Below are 15466 nucleotides of genomic sequence, written 5' to 3' on the forward strand. Positions count from 1 at the left end.
GAGTAGCTCCTTAAGTTTAAAAAAAAAGGACCCAATATAAAAGAAATTATAAGTAGCCTCGTATATATAGTACGATAAAACTATATAAACTAAAAACAATTTACTAAGTCTAAAGAAGGACTCGATTTAAATAAAATCCTAACTAAGTCTATTTATATAATACGAAAGGTAAACGGTAATAAAAAATTTATTTATAAAGTTAAAAAATAATTCGAAAACCTCTCGCGCAAAAACAAGATCGAAATAATTAAAAAACTAATTTTTAATTTTAGAATTATAAAAAAAAGAAAAATTAACTTTAATTTTAAAGAAGAAAATATTAAAATAAGAACTAGTTCCTTCTATTTTAACGAAGTAGAATTACCCTATAATTTGGATAAACCTCGTAACGTCGCCCGACGACGTGCTTAAATAAAGATTAATTACAAAGTACTACCTAGCGTTAATAATACTAGCTTTAAAGAGGACGACGATAAACTACGGTATAAGTATATTTATCCGTTCGAGGATAATTAAACTATTTAGTTTTATAGAACTAAAAAACGTAAAAAGGTTATAATAACCCCCCACATAGATAAAAATTACTCTTTACTCGACCCCGAAGACCCCTTTTATAAGGAATTATTTTAAATAGAATACCTAAATAATAAATACTTTTAGCACCTCGTATATAAATAAGATAGTCGCTTCTACCTACAAAAACGCAATAATAAGCTTATTAAGGATATTTATATAAAAAACTAACTACTTAACTAGACATTACTAAGCTTTGATAATAGTAATAGAGTAATATTTAGCCCAGACCCTAGCTTTCTTATAAAATACCTTAATAGCGAATATATAAAATAAGAAAACTATAAGTACGACTAATACTAAGTCTATTATATTAAAAAAGCTAAGGCCTAGAAGGAATAATAAGAACTACGTAAATAAGGTACTTAATAAAAAAAACGTATATTAAAAAACTAAAAAAGCTAATTACAAAAGAACGATAAAAGGTAAGAATAAAAAAAAAGTTCCTATATATAACTAGATAATATAATAACGCATACTTATAAATTAACCTCGATATTTACGGACGAGGATTAAACGCTATTATTAATAGTAGCGTATAAGAAAGTTATATCTTACTAAGAATAGTAAATAAACTTAACTTATTATAGGTATAAAAAAATAACCTATATCGACTATAGATAGTAAAAAGAGAACGAGTTAACTACGATTATAAATATATTAATCGAGAGACCGTATACCTCTTGACATATATTAATAACTAGTAAAAATAACTATAATATAATATTATAGAGATAGGAGATATTAACGTTATTTTAAAAATCTCGTAATTATAAAAGCATAACCCACGAATAAATTAGACTACTAGCTAGGTCCTCTAGGAAAATCTAGTTACTAAACGACTTAAAAAGAAGGGTTTAAACGGATTTTTAAGAACTCCTAAAAAACGAGAACAAACACGATACATAGCTTTTATTAGGACGGTAAAAAGCTCTAAGAAGTTTATAACTAGTACCGACGATTAGGGATCGTAATAACTCTAGACTATACCCAAGGAGTACCGGATATATATAAAACTATTTATAGAACCTAAAAAAATAAGATTACTAAAATATAGTAGCTAGGATATAGAAATCGAGCTTAAGGAAGGGACATAACCCGGGTTCTATCTAATATACCTAATAAATCAAAAAGAATAAGAGTACCTTAACAAATATATCGATAAGAAACTTAAAAAGGGACATATTCGACTATCGAATTCTCCTACCGGATTCCCCTTATTCTTTATACTAAAAAAGGGTAGAAAATTAAGACTTATTATCGATTATAAGAGACTTAACGAAATTACGAAGAAAAATTGCTACCCCTTACTACTTATTATTAAGCTTAGAGATCTATTTTACGGAGCTAACTAGTTTACCGCTATAAATCTTAAAAAAGTATTTAACTAGATTCGGATTAAAGAAAGAGACGAATAAAAAACGGTATTCTGAACTTATAGAGGACTCTTTAAGTATCTCGTTATACTCTTCGGACTTACTAATACTCTAGTAACCTTTTAAATAATAGTTAACTACGTACTCTAAGAGTACGTTAACATCTTTATTATTGTTTATATTAATAATATTCTTATTTTCTCCCCCGACCTTAAAATATATAAAAAACATATTTATATAGTATTTTAAAAGCTCTAAAATACTAAGCTATACGCCGAACTTTTTAAATACGAATTTTACGTATAAAAAGTAGACTTCTTTAGATATACTATTATATTAAGATAAATCTATATATAAGTATCGAAAGTAGAAGTAGTTAGGGACTAGCCTATATTATAAAACGTTAAGGACGTATAAAAATTCTTAGGATTCGTTAATTTCTACTAACGATTCTTTAAGGACTATACTAATATAGTTAGACCCCTTAATAACCTAATACGAAAAGATACCTCCTTCGTTTAGGATCCTAAATATAAAGAAGTATTTATTAAAATTAAAAATATAATCGTTTCCGAACTAGTTATTATAATCCTAGACCCTTAAAAACCTTTTAAAATCGAAACCGATACTTTAGACTTTACTATAGGAGCAGTTTTAGAATAACGAGATAAATAAAGAAAGCTTTACCTATATTACTTCTATTCCAAAGTATTTTATAAAGCAAAATTAAATTAATAAATCCATAATAAAGAACTAATAGTAATTATCGAAGCATTTTGAGAATAAAAACTATAGTTATCTAGAACTAAGTACGAAGTTATAATCTATATAAATTATAAAAACCTCGTAAACTTTATAACGAATAAAAATCTAAATAAACAATAAGTTAAATAGAGCGAATTCCTATTTAAGTATAACTTCTAAATTATTTATTAAAAAGGTTTAGAAAATAGTAGAGTAGATATTCTTAATAAAAGACCTAATTACGAAGTCGCGGTCCCTAAAAAAATATAAGTTATTCTTAAGTAAGAGAAGGATAGTAGCCTTATACTAATTACAAAGCTCTTTATAATAGTTAAAAAAATTAGTACTAGCTTAACTAAAAAAATAACCCCTAAGCTTATTATAAAAATTTATAGTATACTAGTACATAGCTACTAAAGAATTACTAAAACGTAAAAACAGATTCGCTAGTACTATAATAAATCCGCTATACGTACTAAAATTATAAAAGTAATTAAGAACTACGCGACTTATAAAAAAAGTAAGAATAGCCCGCATAAGCCTTATAATAAGCTATAACTATTATAACTACTAATAGAAGTATAGTAATTAATTATATAGGACTTTATTATTAAACTACTAAAGTTTAAAAAACTATTTACTAAAGTATAGTACGATAATATCTTAGTTATAATTAATCGACTTACCAAGTTTACACATTTTATTCCCTATAAAGAATTAAGTACTATAAAAGACTTAGTATATATATTCACTAAGGTTATACTTTTAAACTATAGTTTACTAAAAAAAATTATCTCTAATAGAGATAAGCTATTTATTTTAAAGTTTTAGAAATCCCTAATTTCGTAACTTAATATAGACCATAAACTATCGACATCATTTTATCCGTAAACCGATAAATAAATAGAAAGGATTAACTAGATCCTCGAGATATACCTTCGTTATTATATAAACTACGACTAGGATAATTAGGTAGCACTTTTACTAATAGCCCAATTCGTATATAACAATATAGTTAGTAAAAGTATAAAAGAATCTCCGTTTTACCTTAACTACGGATTCTAGTTAATAACGTATAGAAAAATACGATAAGGACTATAAGCTATAAAAGCTATAGTAAATATAAATAAACTTAAAGAGATTTATAAATAAGCCTTATTAAACCTCGAGTTTATATAATAATGTATAAAAAAGAACGCGGATAGATTAAGGATTAGAGGACTATCCTTAAAAAAGGGGGATAGTACCTATCTCCTTCGCTATAATATTAAAACAAAACGACTAAGTAATAAATTAAATTATAAAAAACTTAGACCTTTCGAAATTATTAAAAAAGTCTTACTAATTAATTACGAATTAAAACTACTAAATATAATATAATACTATTCCGTTTTTTATATCTTATTACTCAAACCTATACTAAGAAGTTTATATACAGAAGATTATATTATTATCGAACTAAACTAACTAAAATACGAAGTTAAACGAATTATCGATTATAAAATTAAGAATAAAATACGAGAATTCCTTATTAAATAAAAAAACTATAGATATAAAAAAAATATATAGGAACCTATTACGAACCTTTAGAACTCTTAGGAATCCCTTTTAAAATACTAAAATTAAAATTAAAACTAGAACTCTTAGTTATTATAATATCCTAATCGATTATTCTAAAAGTACTGCTAGATTATGCCTCTCGTATAGTAACTAACTTATCCTTATTAATAATATTAAGAGGATTAAGAATCGCCTTTCCCTTTTTAAATACTATCCTTTTTTTTTTTTAAAAACGATTTAACTTTAATAAAAACTAATCTATTTTAGCTTATGCACAACGCAAGGCCTCTACCCGTTTTTAAAAAAAAAGCTCCTCTACCTCTTTTTTACGTTCTAACCTATTAGCTTTAAACAAAAAACAATCTACTATAAATATAATTAGCATAAAAAACACTAATAAGAAAATAAAAAAAACCTATAATTATATATAGTACTAGTAATCGTATTATAAGAACGATTACGACGCGTATATTTATAATACCTTAATTTACCCTTTAGTATTTTATATTTTCGCCCTAACAAATAACAAAATAAGTAAGGTATCGTAATTTCGAATCCTCGCTCCTTAATTTCAAGGGCAAGCTTTAGTTAACGATATATTAAAGATCTAGCAGATATCTTAGTATTTTTAAAAAAATTACTTAACGAGCCCTAACCTAGGCTATAACGACTTATTTATAGGTCTATAAAGATAAGACCTTTAAAAAAGAGACCTAATATTATAACCTAATATATATAACTAAGACTAGGGCCCGCCCCGTAAGCTTATAACGGCTATAATATACTATATATATAAGAATACGGGAATATAGGGCGACTCTTACGGAACGAAAGAACTATAAATAAGTTATATATAAATAAGAAGTAGTAATTATATAATAAGGTAATTATTATAATTACTTTAAATAATCGCTTACTAGTATTTACTAAGCGATTACTTAACGAATAATAATAATTATTAATAAAGGATATATTTATAAGTAGACTTATATATAGTATAGACTTAAGCCGGGCTTAAGAATAGACTTCTTATAGCTTCTTTAGTAATTAACTTAGTATTAAATCTTATGATCGCTTTTAGCTATTTTTATTAAGAACCCTTTTTAATAAGACTACGATTAATTACCGGAGCCTTACTTACCTCACGACTTATAGATATAGCTTTAAGGAAGCTATCTACGACTACAATACTATTTACTTAGTACTCGTAGCCTTAACTTCTATTAATATACTTATTATAACTAGCTAGCTATAATATTAGAGCTTTCTACTATTTTAATAAAGGCTATATATCGTATTTATTCTCGTTTTTTAAGAGTTATTAAAAATCCGTTTAAACTTTTTTTCTTTTTAAGTCGTTTAATAATTAGATTTTTCTAAAGGACCTAGTTAGTAGTCTAATCTATTTATAAGTTATGTTTTCGTAAATACGAGATCCCTAAGATAATATCGATATTTCCAATCTCCGTAATATCGTACTATAATTATTCTTATTAATTATTAATATATATCGAGAGGTATACGGTCTCTTAATTAATATATCTATAGTTATAGTTAACTCGTTCTCTTTTTACCGTTTATAATTAATATAAGTTATCTTTCTATATTTATAATAGATTAAGTCCGTTTACTACTCTTAGTAAAATATAGGTTTTTTATATACCGCTATTAATAATAGTGTTTAGTCCTCGTCCGTAAATATTAAAGTTAACTCGTAAGTATACGTCGTTACGTTATTAAGTTATATATAAGAACTTTTTTTTTATTCTCACCTTTTATTATTTCTTTACGATTAGCTTTTTTAGTTTTTTAATATATACTTTTTTTATTAAGTACTTTACTCGCATAGTTCTTATTATTCTCTTTATACCTTAGCCTTTTTAATATAGTAAACTTAATATTAGTTATATTTATAATCTTCTTATTTTATATATTCGTTATTAAGGTATTTTATAAGAAAGCTAGGGTCTAGGCCGAATATTACTTTATTATTACTATTAAAACTTAGTAATATCTAGCTAAGTAGTTAGTTTTTTATATAAATATCCTTAATAAGCTTATTATCGTGTTTTTATAAGTAAAAGTAACTATTTTATTTATATATAAGGTACTAAAAGTACTTATCGTTTAGGCATTCTATTTAAAATAATTTTTTATAAAAAGGGTCCTCGGGGTTAAATAGAGAGTAGTTTTTATTTATATAAGGGGTTATCGTAACCTTTTTACGTTTTTTAGTTCTATAAAACTAAATAGTTTAGTTATCCTTAAATAAATAAATATATTTATATTATAGTTTATTATCGTCCTTTTTAGAGCTAGTATTATTAATATTAGGTAGTACCTTATAATTAATCTCTATCTAAGTACGTTGTCGAGCGACGTTACGAGGTTCGTCCGAATTATAAAGTAATTCTATTTTATTAAAATAAAAAGAACTAGTTCTTATTTTAATATCCTCCTTTTTAAAATTAAAGTTAATTTTTCCTTCTTTTATAATTTCGAAGTTAAGAGTCGGTTTTTTAATTACTTTAATCTTATTTTCGTATACGAGGTCCTTAAGTTATTTTTTAATTTTATAAATAAATTTCTTATTACCGTCTACTTTTTATATTATATAAATAGATTTAGTAGGGATTTTATCCGAATTAAATTCCCTTTTAAACTCAATAGGTTATTTCTAATTTATATAGTTTCGTCGTACTATATAAACGAGGCTACTTATAATTTCTTTTATATTAGGTCTTCTTTTTTTAAATTTAAGGAGTTACTCCTTTATACTAACTAGGAGTCTTTACTTAATTCGTCTTTTAAAAAAGTAAAGTATATCCTTTATAATAGGGTCCGTCTTAGCCTTTTCTTTTATATTTTTATAAATCTAAGAGAGTATAGTAACGTATTTGATATTATTTTCTTTAAGAGTGCAGGGTCGGTAAGTAAGTATCCTTTTTTTTTTATTACTATCGCTAGGGTTTTAACTAGGGGTAGAGTAATATTGTATCCTAATTATTTATTATTCTTAGGTTATTTTAAGTACTATCCTATTTATTCTTTACTATCTTAGTAAGTGAGGTAGTTATTATTATAGTAAGCTATTTATAAAAGTTACTTATAAGGGACTTTTTTACTTATAATATTAGCTCGTTTTTCTAAAATAGGTTAGTATTAAATACGTTTAGGTTATTAGTAGTCTCTAGCTATATATCCTAACTTATCGTAATTATAGTATTTAAAGTCTTTTTTTTATTAGGGTTATTCTTTTTTAGTAATACTAAGATCTATTAGTCCGCTATAGTATCCCGTTACGGTAGTCGTTAGTTTATACTTATGTTTATTATTAAGTTTAGTTTGGTTATTTTAAGCGTTCTATCCCTTTCGTTCGAGGCGTCGTTCGTAAAGTTAATTATTAATTTTAATCGTTATATTAATATAATTATAGAGTTTATTGGGCCAGTTTTATTAAAAAAGGTCGTCCTTAACCTCTTCTTTTAAGCTACGATAAAAAGCTATTATAAGTACTTCGTTACCCTAATCGAGCTTAGAGGTAATCTATTTAAATTTAGATATATACTTACTAACTAACCCTTTCTATATAAGGGTTATAAGCCTTCGTTTAGTAATTCGTTCTTTATTAGGGTTACTAAAAGTTTCTTTAAGTCTTTTTTTAAACTTATTATAGTTATTAAAGATCTTTTTAGTATTATTATCCTAAATATTGCGTTTATTTTCGAAATAGTCTCTTATAAAAGGTTCGAACTAAGCAAGAGTATCCTTTTTAAAAAATAAAACTACGTAATAGACCTTATTTATTTTAATAATAAAAGAGGTCTTATAGTAGTATAAGTAAGCCTTAGTTTAAATAAGGAATCCTTAGAGAGTATTCGGGGACCCATTATAAGGTTCCGGTTTAGGGTACTTAGCTCTAAATATTAAAAGAGGTTAGGGCGCTATAAGCTAAGCGTAAAGTTACTCGTTCTTATTTTTAAGTTTAAGTATTATATTATATAACTATTAAATAGTAAGTATAGCTACTTTAATAGGCTACGTAGTATTATTATTACTAACGGTTAATATATTTATACTATTTAATTAGTTTTTTTATAGAGTAAACTTACTAAATAGGAGTAATTAAAATATTACGGCTAGCTAGTTATAATAAGTATATTAATAAAAGTTAAGGCTACGAGTACTAAGTAAATAGTATTATAATTATAAATAGCTTCTCTAAAGCTATATTTATAAGTCGTGAGGTAAGTAAGGCTTTAGTAATTAATTATAAGCTTATTAGAAAGGTTTCTTAGTAAAGATAACTAAAAACGATCGTAAGATCTAATACTAAGTTAATTACTAAAAAAGTTATAAGAAGTCTATTCTTAAATCTGGCTTAAGTCTATACTATATATAAGTCCGCTTATAAATATATCCTTTATTAGTAATTACTCTTATTCGTTAGGTAATCGCTTAGTAAATATTAGTAAGCGCTTATTTAGAGTAATTATAGTAATTACCTTATTATGTAATTACTACTTCTTATTTATACGTAACTTATTTATAGTTTTTTTATTCCGTAGGAGTCACCCTATGTTCTTATATTTTTATATATATAGTATACTATAGCCGCTATAAGCCTGCGGGGCGGGCCCTGGTCTTAGTTATATATATTAGGTCGTAATATACCTATATTATTTTTTTAACTACTCGGGCTCGTTAGGTTATATTTAGTAATAGTAATAAGGCTAAGGTCGTTTTTAAATATATTCTAAATATTAATAATATTAATATAAGGCTATTAAGCCTTATAATATTATTATAGTATTTAAGTACTATTTAAAAGCATTCGTCGTTAGTAAAATCTAGGTTTTCCTTTTTAATAATTCTAAATACCCTTTTTAACTACTAATATACCCTTTTTACTTTTTTAATACTATAGTGCGCTTTAATAGGTACGACTTTTAGCTATATATTATAAGCCGTTATATTATCCCTAAATTCTACTAATTTAAAACTAGTATTAGTATCGGTTTTAATATTATTTAGCAGTTCTTAGTATATATTAATTTAGCTTTTTTATAGGGCTACTTATACTATTTTTATTTATAAATCCTAGAAGAATTACCCTATTTAAAAAGATATAGCTACGTCGATTATATATAGTACTAGCCGACTATTTAAATAAAAAATATTAACAATAATTTCCTAATTAAAATTAAGCTTATTACGTAATTTAAACTTAAATTTACGTAGGCTCTACGTATTTATTTAGTATTAATAATATACTTTTATTAACTATTCTAGCGCCCCTATTTCGATATTATTATTACTTAATTATTTTAAAAAGTTATATAGCCTCGTAACTAATAAGTACCCGAACTTTTAGTATAGTTATTTAAGCTTATTTTTTATTAAGTAGTTAATTAACTTTATATTATTAATAAGCTTTATAAACGCATACCCCTATCGTCGTTTAACTATTTTAACATACTTATTACTAAAGATTTTATTTTTTATATTATTAAATATAATACCTAGTTAGTTTATATTTTTTAAATATAAGAAAAATAAAGTATTAATAAGTAAAATATAAAAAGTTATCGTTCCGAAGTGCGTTTTTATTTTTATTATACTTAGGGTAACGATTTCCTTACTTAAGCCGAAGCTAATTTTTATAATACTCGCCGTTAACGTATTAAGCGTTATTAATACGATTTTTTATAATATTTAGAATTACCCTTTTTTTTTATTAATTATTATAATACCTTAATATTTAGAATAATCCCTTAAAAATTATTTAAGCCGTACCTTTTATTTATATAAAATACCTATATAAGCTTAGTATTTAAGTAATCTAAGTAATATAAAAAGGATCCCTTTAACTACTTTTAAATTTACTTAGTATCTTATTTCTTTTTTTTAAATATTAAAAAAAATAGTATCTTCTCTTTAAGTATTAAAAAAAGGGACTTCGGCCCTATTAAATTTACTTTTTTAACTACTTCCGTATTTATTACTTAAAGGACCTTTCCTTATTATTTATAAATAAAAGCCTACTTATTAAGAGCTTTTACTACTTTCTATTTATTTAGCTTCGTATATTTTCTAAAAACTAACGAAGTAAAAAAAGAGTAATTAATATTATTAATTTTATTATAATTTAATTCGTTAATATAAGAAATAAGATCTTTTTTATTTTCTAAATCTCTTATAGGGGGCGGATATTTTAAATTATTATTTTAATTACTATTATTAAGTTCTATACCCCTAGATCTATTTTTATATATAATAAGGAATTAAATAAATTAATAAGGGTTAGTTTTATTATTTATTATTCTTAACTTTTTATACTATTTATACGATTTAATATACTTTTTTTTAAAATAATTACTTAACTAATATTTATTTTTTTTATAAATATAATATTACTTTTTTTATTACCCTATTTATAAGTTAAATCTCGGCCTATTTAATAAATCTAGGCCTCTTTATTAATAATTACTATATTTAACCTCTTTTTCTTTTTTATTATACGTTTAATTAATTTAATATTATTAATAAGGGCCGTTATATATTTAAAAATAAGTTTAGTATAGTATTCTTATTTTAATATTAAAACTAAATCTTAGCCTTAAGTAGAGCGTCTTATAGTTTTTAAGTACTTAATATAGGGTTATTTCTATTTTTAATATATACTAAATTATAGTATAAAAATATCTAACTTTTTATTTATTAGTTCCCTTATTTAGTTAGGTTTTTACTAGCTTATTAATTTAATTAATAAGCTTTTTAAAGATTTTTATTCGTAATTTACCCTCTATTATCCTAACTATAAATATAAAAAAAATCGCTTATAGCTTAAATAAGAGCTCTAAATTCTTATTATAAGTTTTAAAGCGGCTTCGGATTATATTAATAATACTAAAAAAGTCGTTTCGATCAAAATTATATATTATTTTATAATAGTAATTAGAGGCTTTATTTATAAATATAATATTAATTATTAAATAGGATTAATATTTTTTAATCCTAACTTTTTTATAATAATTATAAAATATTATTAAGGTTTTTTATAAAACCTTATACTTCTCTTTAAAGTATAATTTCTTTTTTAAAAAGATCTTTTTAAAGTTAATAAATTACTTCGTATTTATTATTATATTTTTAATATTTATATACGATCCTTACGTAGTTACGTATTATTAATAACTTCGGGTTATTTACTTCTTTTCTTATTAACTAATTAATACCGAATTTCGTATTAATAATAATAATAACGAGCTATAAATCAAAATAAGTAAAATCGTTAATTATTATATTTTTAATATTATATTTTATCTTTATATATCCTTTTATAATAATAAATTACTATTAGTAATTATAAAAAAGAAATTTACGTCGTTTACCCTTTTTTTTAATTTATTAAAACGATTATATACTTTATTAACTTATACTTAGTTTTATAATACGAATTCCTCCTTTATAATTATTATTATTAAAATTTCGTACGGTTCTTATAACTATAACTACGCTAATAATACCCCTTATTTATAAAAGAATTTATTAACTATTTTTATAATTCCTAGGCTTATGCTTATAAACTATTTATTTAGTTAGTAACTAAGGTCGTTTATAATTTTATAAAATAGGGGTTACTTTTATAACCCCTTTTTTTTATAAACCTTAGTTAAATAGATTAATACTACGTTAATTTACTTATTATTAAGTTAATTTATAATTTTATATATTTACGTCCCTTAATAGTCCGGGTTAATATTTACTTATTTATAAAGGATTAGGATTTTATTTAAAATTAGGTTTTATCCTCTTTTTCTTTATCCTAACTCGCTAAGGGTCGTATTTTAGCTTATATTTATATTAATAGTTATTAGCGTATTTAATATTAATAAGAGTATATCTAATTTGCGTACTAATTATAATAAATCCGTACTTTCGCTACTTAACGAATTTATTAAAGTTTAGGAAATTCCCGCTTTTTTTTATTATCTCGCTACTACTCTCGTTTTTACTATTTTTAATAATTATTACTACCTTTTTAAATCGCTAACTATCGTACTTATTAAAATCCTTTTTTTTATTTAATATAAAAAAATAAGTTTTAATAATTCCTTTTTTTAATAATAATAATAAACGTTTATATTACTATAGGACGATATAATAATTAATCTCGGGATTTTTATTAGTTACTAATTTTTATTATTCTATATATTTTTAGTTTTTTAAACCTCGTGCTCTTTATAATCTTTAAATAGCCTCCTTTTTTAACTTACTTTTTTTAAAGTAGTATTCTATAAAAATAGTTAAAAATAAACGCTAAATAGCTCGTAAAAGAGCTATATAAGTTATTAAGTATAGTTAATAAAATTAAGCTCTTTTTTTTATAAAATCGTAAACTTTAAGGACTTATCGAAAATACTTACTTATTACTCGTACGTAATAAGGTTAAATACTTTAAAAATCTCGTTTTTTATAACCTCTTAATACTCTATTTTATATTTTTTAAGTAGTCTTTTTTATAACTTAATTATAGTTAAATAATTATTATTTACTAGCGATCCCTTTTATTACTTAGTTAATTTCTTAAAATTAATAATCTTATGCTAGGAGCTAGTTAATAATCTCGCACTAAGAGCTAATATAAAAAGAAGCCTTTTAGCGGCTTTTTAAAAAATTCTTTTTTTTTTCCCCTTAAATCCTTATCTTTTTAGCCTTTTTTTAAATTAATAATAATTTTATTAAAAAGTTATAAAACTATTTTAAAGTAGCTACCTTTTTTTTAAGTTAATTTCTAAGATCCGTAATATTCTTAACTCGATATTATTAGGACCTCTAAATCCCCTCTTCTCTTATTAAACCGTTTTTTATATTATATTTTTAACTAATACCCAGGGGGTAGTTAAGGGAGTTATAAAAAAGTTATTTAAATTATAAGTTTAAGGTCGTACTTATAAAATCCTTATAATAATATACTTTTTTATATATTATAAATTTCTTAGCTTAATAACTCCTATATACTTCTTATTATACTAATTAAAAATATTTATATTTAAAAATCCTTTTTTTTAATTACGTAATACTTTTTTATATTATATTATTAAGCTCGCCTATTGTACTAATTAATTAAGTAAATAGTTATTATATAAGTATTTCTTTCCCCCCGACGGAGTAATTTACTAGGGCCGTACCGTATATTACGTATTAGGGAAAACTAGGTATATTACGCTCTATACCTAATTACTAATTAAAATAGCTCCTAACCTTTTGTTACGTAATTCTAGCTACTTATAAAGCGAGCTTTACTTATTCTAACGCGTATAAGACCTCCTAGTACTAGCCTATATAAATAGCTAAGTTTAATATAATCTATTTTTTTATATAAATATTATTATTACTTAAGGGGTCCCGTAGGAGCTATTTAAAGCGCTAGCTTATTATCCTAACCCTATATACCTCTAGCCTATTTATTATAATTATTATAACTAAGCTAGTATTAATATATTAGATCTTAATATTTATACTAGCCTAGCTATTTATAGTACTTATAATATTACCTAGCTAAATTTTATACTATTAAAAAGTACTTTACTACTTTTTAAGTATATTTACGTTAGTTACGATAGCTATAGCGTCGAGCTAGCTAAAGAGGGTACCTAGCCCGAGAAGGGTAGACTTATCGACGGGCACTTTTAAAAAGTTCTAGCCTACTAATTACTAACTATATACTAGGAGTAGAATAGTAGTTTATATATTAATAAGTTTATTTAGTAAATTTATTTAGTAAATTTATTTAGTAAATTTATTTAGTAAATTTATTTAGTAGATTTATTTAGTTTAAATAGAGAGTAGCTTTAAGTAATATTAAAAGTAATAAGGATAAAAAAAATCTTTACGAGCTCTAAAAAATAGTAAATATTAGCTTATTTAGCCCTTTTTTTAAAAACCTCTATATTATTATTAAAGTTTAGAACCTCTACGGTTAAGGGCCGCTTCTAATTATTATAGCCGACTATAGCGGCTAACTATTATAGCTAATTATTACGGCCGACCTCTATTATTAACCTTTCTAACCGGCGCTACTATTAAAAAGGGTAGCTTACCTATCCCGAATTAAATAGTAGTTTTTATATCGAAATTACTATATTACGTTAAGTACGTACTTAGGATATATTGCGCGTATTATATAATTAAAAAGTATATTATATTATATAATTTCCTTTAAAAATATAATCCCGTTAAGGTCGATCTTTTATACTTATAAAGCTAAAAAAAAAACTACTATATAAGTATTTCTTTTTACTAATTTAACTAGTTAATTTTTAATTACGGGCTAGTTATAAAAAAGTTATTTAATAAAAAAGCTATTTAAAATAATAATAAAAGTCTAGTTATTTAAGTAGTTCTATTAATTAACGTAGTTTAATATAATAAACGTTAACTTTTTATAAATAATAAAGGGCTACGATTATTTAATTCTATATAGTATTTAAAAATTACTTTGTTTTTTATTTATTTTTATAAAAATAATTAATATAAATCCCCTATCCTATATAGTATTAAAAGGTCGTTTTTTTTATATAATAAGATATTTTACTAATTTATAATAATAAAATTTAATTACTAATTAGTATTAATATCCTTATTATAGGGTAGTTAGTTCGAATCGTAATTAATAAAAAGATTAATTAAACTATATAAATATTTACGTAATAAGTATAAAAAAAAGGTTCTAATTATAAGTTAAGCTAGCTATAATAATTATAAATAGGGCCCCTAATTAGCCCCTGCGCAGTCGGCCGTATGCCGCGGTCGAATTAGACTTCTAATCCGATAATAGTCTTTAGATTAATCAATGGCTCGGCAATAATTCCTAGGGATCGATTCATTTGTGACCAGGGGGTTAATAGCGTCTTCCTCCGTAATTTGATCGGTATGTTCCCGCGCCCGTTTGAGGGGGTTAGCTTTCCTTTGTCCGTCACTCCTCTGCAGCGGCTCTTTCGCTGTCTGGGGTTTTACTAGCTAATTGAGTACTTAAAGTGAGCCTTTGCCAGGATGCTGGTCGGCTACACTGTGCGAAGCGAGAAATTTCAAGAGGCTTTGCAAGCCTTGGTTGGCATTAAATCCTGACCTCATGCTGAACCCGGACGACAACGTGCTTCAGAGCCAATGATTCAACATTGGCTAGCGATGTGTTGCCGTTCATCAAG

Source organism: Colletotrichum abscissum (genome assembly GCF_030869225.1).
Source record: "Colletotrichum abscissum strain IMI 504890 chromosome Unknown Scaffold_4.1, whole genome shotgun sequence".
Lineage (NCBI taxonomy): Eukaryota > Fungi > Ascomycota > Sordariomycetes > Glomerellales > Glomerellaceae > Colletotrichum > Colletotrichum abscissum.